The sequence below is a fragment of the Paramormyrops kingsleyae genome, chromosome 12, assembly GCF_048594095.1.
Source record: "Paramormyrops kingsleyae isolate MSU_618 chromosome 12, PKINGS_0.4, whole genome shotgun sequence".
Taxonomy (NCBI): domain Eukaryota; kingdom Metazoa; phylum Chordata; class Actinopteri; order Osteoglossiformes; family Mormyridae; genus Paramormyrops; species Paramormyrops kingsleyae.
Window position 1 is genome coordinate 1,526,661 of NC_132808.1, and position 6,496 is coordinate 1,533,156.

The 6,496-nt window shown below is 44.1% G+C and overlaps 1 long non-coding RNA gene across 2 annotated transcripts; it reads right to left on the reverse strand.

Moving 5' to 3' along the window:
* Window positions 1-3,256: 3,256 nt before the first annotated feature.
* Window positions 3,257-6,200, reverse strand: LOC140593592 (uncharacterized). Of its 2 annotated transcripts, XR_011993998.1 has the most exons (6): window positions 5,768-6,200; window positions 5,564-5,671; window positions 5,295-5,357; window positions 4,656-4,793; window positions 3,431-3,798; window positions 3,257-3,359 (listed from the first exon to the last, which is right to left on the reverse strand). It is a non-coding gene; the product is annotated as an uncharacterized lncRNA (long non-coding RNA). The 2 variants fall into 2 exon arrangements; XR_011993997.1 differs by having other exon boundaries at window positions 5,564-6,200.
* Window positions 6,201-6,496: the final 296 nt, after the last annotated feature.

A 6,496-nucleotide genomic window follows, 5' to 3' on the forward strand; every position in this document is an offset into this window, starting at 1 on the left:
ATGCTGTTTCTATTCTTCAAGCCCCACGATATAGGGGACTCCACCAACACCGTCAATATCACAATCTCTTCCCCTTTCTCTACAACATCCGCCACTTACTCATAGCCCTTGTCATTTACATACCATTTCCATTTTAAAACCCATGCTTCTTACGCTCCACCAATCCGGTGCTGCTTCAATCTCACTACTTTGTTTGCGAGAGGTATGGACTGGGGAAAGGTTGCATCTTCACCTTCCCTACCAATACCGGTCGCTCTGTCACCATACCTCGAAATTTTAAATTGTCCATCCCACTCCTGGGTCCCAGGTGTAATCACCATCATGGTTAGACTTATCCCACTCTCCTAGATCTCCCAATTCTCTCAATCTGAACGCCACATCTCCTATTCTTTCCCCTACCATATTCAACAACAATGACATCACTGCTGCCTTGTACTGAGCGGGTGCTGTTTTTATGAGAGCATTCCGGGTCAGTATTGTTAAGGACAAATCGTCCAGTGCATCAACATGCCCGGTATACACACCCGCCCTCATAGTCAACTCTCGCATTCTAGCGATCGCTTCTGACAATGTTTGCCACTGGCCCGATTTTTCCGGCCAGCTGCTTTCATCGGGGTATCGCTGGTTCACCCCGGTTCCCATTAGGGCTAGGAGAGTAGTGTCACTGCTTCTCCCATCTATTGGTGGCTGCCTGTGCTCCCGACATTGAGACCGCACTACAGCGTCGGTGCTTAAATCACAAAAATGGTGACAATCCATATGATCTATGGATATTTGTGCCGCACCCTGATCATACAGCCTGACCAACCATTTATCTAATGGTTCTCCTGGTCGCTGCTTCATCCGCTCCCGTATATCGCTAATCTCCTTCTGTGTGAAATCCTCCACAAGTAGCTCAGACTGCCGTGGTCTCCGGCCAGAAGGATCTTGCACTTCCCTTCTCCGTGAAATAGGGAGTGCAGAAGTTGTTAACGGAGGGGGATCCATAAGAGATCCCCGATCAGGACCCGCGACTTTATCTGGGTTGTAAATATCAATATCCTCATCATCTGAGTCCCAGATATTGCCATCCCATCGCTCGGGATCCCAATTAGCTGCTGTTGCAACAAATGCTCTAATTTTTCGCGGACATGGTGTCCGTTTTTTCCTGCCATTGGCTTTTGCTACTTGCATCGCAGCCCGCTCTGCAACCCCCGTTACTTGGTGCAGGCGTTGATGTAAAATATCCACCTGACCCTGTGCCAGGGTCATCCGACCTAATGCCTCAGTCAATTCTCTCATTTGTCCCTCTTTCTCCCTTTCAATCTGGTCTGCGCGCTCATACTGCATTCTGTATGCAGCCAACACGATCCATAGGCGTCTCTGTAGAGCACGCACGGGATCCTTTACAACCGGAACCTTTTTAAGGCACGACAATACCTGCTCAGGCTCGGCTTTTCTCAACGCAGCAGTCCAGGAATCAACAGGCCCTCCACCTTTCCTTATCTCCTGGGCTAACGCAGCAAACTGCGTCTCATCCCACTCAGGGAGCACTTCAGGCTCGGGCGCTGCTATCTTTCTCCTAAACATGTTTGTTCCTTAGTCCTATATCTTTTTCCCCTCAGATCCTGCCGACTACGCCAAAATGTCTTAAAATGGATGAGAGAGGGATATAGGGCTCTCGAAGGAACAAACAGGCACGCTTAGGTTCACTCAAATACACTTTAATAAGTAATACAAAATGACCTCACATTAACACCAATACTGAGCTATCATATTGAAGGCAATGCAAAATAACTCGTACTACAACGGATATCAAATAATATATATCTTATAGCTAATAACATTAGGTGCAAAGGTTTGAATATATATAGAAAATAAGCAATTATACATAAAAGAAGCAAGGAAACATAGAAAGTTACGAAATATCACAAGCGGCGATAATTTACTCGCAACAATCAATGGAAAGCAGAAGCAGTTGCAAAGCTATTTACACTCGGACGTGCTATCATCACCCACCTTCACACATGGACTGGGGAGCCCTTTCAGTCCTGGCAGGAGACCAACACGTGAGTTCCGAGAAAGTGCCGGGCGATGCGCGCTCTATCCCACGGCTGAACTCCGGTCAGTACTGGGTTCTCCCCCTTCCTTTATACTAAATTTAGAGTTGCGTGTGGGCAGGGGGTAAGCTGGCCAGGCTCACTCCTTCCCCCCAGGCAATATATGGTGTTCCAATTCCCCTTTTGTCCGAGTGATTCTGCTTGCGATAACATACTTCAATGGGCGTCCTGGCGCCAGGTGTCTTTGCGCAACACCTCCCTGTTCCCCCCCTACAGGCAATATAGGGTGCTGTATACCGACCCCCCACCCTATCTCCCGAAACCAAGATAAGCATCCTGCATGCCGATCTAATGGCCCAGATGAGCATCCTGGCTTCTTTTATCAGCCCAAGTTATTTACGGCAAAATTAGGTTTTACAGGGGATCGGCAAATAACTTGTTCGTGCAGTGTAGTGACATTTGGGGTGAATCATGGACGATTGATCCAAATTTCAGGATGATTAGTCCACACGCGATCAGAATTAATCCATAATTATAACTTAATATTATAGTAAAAAGGATTAATTCCATATCACGTGGGTGACGTAATCGTCTGTGAATTTATCCTAATACAGACATTCTGACTGAAGTTAGCATGCACTAGCAACCCAATTCTGACTGTTATGAGTTCAGGAGTCTGATGGCTTGAGGAATGAAACTGTTGCAGAATCTGGCTGTTCTGGTCTTAATACTGCAAAGCCTCTTCCCCGAAGGCAGCAGGGAGAACAGACTGTGGTGCGGGTGGGTGGAATCCCCGATGATGTCACGGGCTGTTTTTCAAACCACATGGAGCCACCTGGCTGAGTATGTGGTCAGTATATTTTAGGTGTTTTAAGTACTAAATGTTTTTTCTTCTCTTGTCTTTCTTTTTGATTCACCCCACCCCCTTCATGAAGTCCCATAAGGTCTCTGCCTTCTTCCTCCTGATGACAGTGCTGCTGTCCTCCACTCTGGCTCAAAGTAAGTCTATGTCTGCATTAATGCATTAATTTTTTTTTTTGACTGGGGTTTCTTAAGAAAAACCTTTCACGTTCACACTGCACCGTGTAAAAGGCAAATGACATAGCTTATGATGCATATTAGCATACAGTGGGGTGAAAATTGTGAAAATTGTGCCACCAAGCACTGCTCAGTCCAGGTCTTACCCAGAGTCAGCGTTCCTTATAAAGATTAAACAATTGCAATCAGAAAGCAACATTCAGTTCAATTTTTGAAATAGAGCATTTTTACAATATTACATTGGCTTAAAATTTCCTCTGATTCCCCCTGGTTGGTGAGCATCTGAAAAAGACATTTAGAGATATTTACAATGTAATAATGAATAATGTAAATTCATGCATTCGGTATGGTACCTGGCTGCTGTTGCACCATGCACTGCCATCCGGACTGTGGGACAAAGGCTCCAGGGTGCCTGCAGGTGTGTCTCTCTGTGCAGAAACTGCTAGCACCAGTACAGCAGCCCATTGTGCTCTGTGAGCCCCCCCCCCCACTGTGAGTAGAAGGCCTTGGTCTCCAGGTTGAGAGAAGAGGACTCCTTCCACTTCAGCTGCTTCCACACCTGCAGCCAGCCAGCGCCAGGTCATTCTCCTGCTCCATCTGCAGCCATTGGCAGTCAACGGTCTCCAGTCCCTTGCCACCAATGGTCACCTGCACTGCTGCTGCCATGGGCCTCCTCTGGCTGTGCTCCTTGATGTGGCGGCAGCAACAGGAGTCATCCGTCCTACAGGGGCAATGAGAGAGGGTGTGGTTGGAGCTTGCCTGGCCGATGGTGAACCTTGAAGTCATGTCACTGGAAGATGTCCACCCAATGTGCTAGTTGTGCCCAGGGGTTACAGAAGTTTAGCAACCAGGTCAGAAACACGTGGTCTGTCTGTTTGGCCTTTCCAAATCCATCGTGAAAAAAGTGAGGAGGAAAATATGTAACACAAATCAACAGAATGCACAGCTTGTGGAATTACATTTTAGTAAAACAAGCTGCAAAGCAACATTAAATACATCCTTCGTGTCATGCCACAAAGGGAAATTGTCGGTCTACGTTCTTGTAACTAACTTTCATTTCCAGAGTTCAACGATGTCCGTGCTTGCGACTTGCTTATCATAGGAATCGTGTATATATATATATATATTTTCACCTTTCTTTTTTTGTTATTAATCGTATATTACGCCAGCACAATAAGAGTGCGATTACTAAATTAAATTATAAATATACTTAACTAAATGCAACTTTGATTCCCCTTTATAAAAAAATACCATGGCAATAGCTACATTGGCTAATTGCCGGCTTCCTCTCCGCGCAGCGCTCCGCCATTTACAGCCGCTGCGCATGGTGTTTGTTTCCCTCCCTTAGGTTTGGGTACCTGACAGTAAAAGCGTGTCGGATGGCTGATTTAATATTCTCATGAAAACTAGAGGTGTATATTGTTACTGAAACAGATTTTTTTTTTTGGTCGAACTAATGCCAATGGGTGTGTTTGCAGAAACGTTTTATGTAATACCTGTAATTTGTTGGAGGGGAAAAAAAAGTTATTTCATGTTTTCGTTCGAATATCCGATGCGTTACGTAATTATGGAACGTACCTTGTTCCGTTGCCTAGTTACTGGATGCTACTTCGTCGGTTTCTGTCTTACTGCAACATGGCTTGTCCTCAGTGGAGAAACGAAGTTCCTGAGATCACCTTTGATCCCAGAAATGAGCGATTTTACCGCAGACTCGAACTGTTGGGAGAAGTATGTACTATAAAGATACCGTAGATAATTAAGTTGCAAATTGTCTTGTAGAGTAGAGCAGGGCCGGAGTGGGACTCCTTTTCAGCCCTGGATTTTCAAGCCTTACACCGGCCCACTTTAGTTCAAGACTGACTATATTAAAATAACGTCATTTCCAATTCAGTGCAAATACAGTAGCCTAAGTGTATATGTATAAAATAAAGATTAAAATAAAATGTATTAAACTTTCTAATGACACTATCATGTCTTTTTCAAGGAAACAGCTACTTTATAACAATACAAATATTTTTCATAAATATGAGAACATTAAAGGGTAAATCTCCAACACTATTCTTTAAAACATCACAATGTCCTTTTCTGCAATATCTGAATATATATTCTGTGCAAAATTGTTCACAGATATCCAGTCCTTAAACACAAATAAAGAATAAAACAAGTATTGCACTATTATCTGCAATACTTTTTTTAACCTGTGGTACAACAGCTTACCTGTGTTTTCCACATTGAGAGTCTCTTGCATGGTACAACTGGGTCCTGGCTCTGCGTCTGACACTAAATGAAATTTAAAAAATGGTAATATTTCTCACCACAAATTTCCCCTTTTTAGCTTTCTGATCAAGTTAAGTCAGATTTATTAATGTAGTGAATTATCTGATGTCATTAATTATCTCAGGGCATTTTTCATTGAGCAGGTGTAATATTCATTAATATTAATATTAATTATTCGAATTCTTATATTCACTCAATGACAATCCTACCTGCCCATTCTAGTGTGTTGGGCTCATGACTGGTGCTTGGTAACGTTACGTTGCCTGGCTCTTCACTGTTAGCAGCTAACTGGACTAGAGGCTGCTGCTGCCGAAGAGCTACAGTACAAGAAAAAGTTCGATACATAAGCATGAACGGTGGTTTGCAGACATCGTTGTTTTGCACTGCTCCTAACTAGCTTAACGTTAACTTACCGGCCGTTTCATCGTCTTCATGTGTTGTTGTACTCTCGCTGCCGCTGGATTTAACGAAAAATGTACTCAGCTTAGTACATTTGGCCGTGTCAGTTTCTAGAGCTTTCTTTTTTTAAATTCTGGCCTTTTCAGCGCCACGTTTTCGCTTTTTATTATCCATTTTTCATCTCTCGTGTATCTCTTAACAACTGATTTGGATCTGTTGAGCAAAGTGCCGCTGTCGGGGAAGTCGAATGCTAATTACGTCATCATTAACCTGCAGGCTGTATTCTGCTCATGGGGCTGCGAGAAAATAAATAAAAAGAGTGGAGCTGCGGTAAAATAATGAATAAAAAGAGTGAGGCTATGGTTAAATAAATAAATAAATAAATAAATAATAAAAAAGTGCGACTGCTGTGAGTGCAGGCAGCTATAGGGACACCGGCCCTGGCGGCCAAAAGACGGACCGGCCCACCGGGAATTATCCCGGTCCTCCCGATTAGCCAATCCGGGCCTGGAGTAGAGGTCTGCAACGGGGCGGGACGCCCGCGGGACGCGGCGCGGGTTTACATTTGAGAGTTTCTTGTGCCGGAGCGGGATGTAAAATCAGTCCTGCGCAGACCTCTAGTTGAAATAAACGCAGAGCCGCGCCACAAATTTCAATGTTTCCCTATATTTCTCTCATTTTGACTGTGAAATGTTTCTATTGAGACTGTTTAGATATTTTTGAATTCAGGTCTGTAGCCTAGT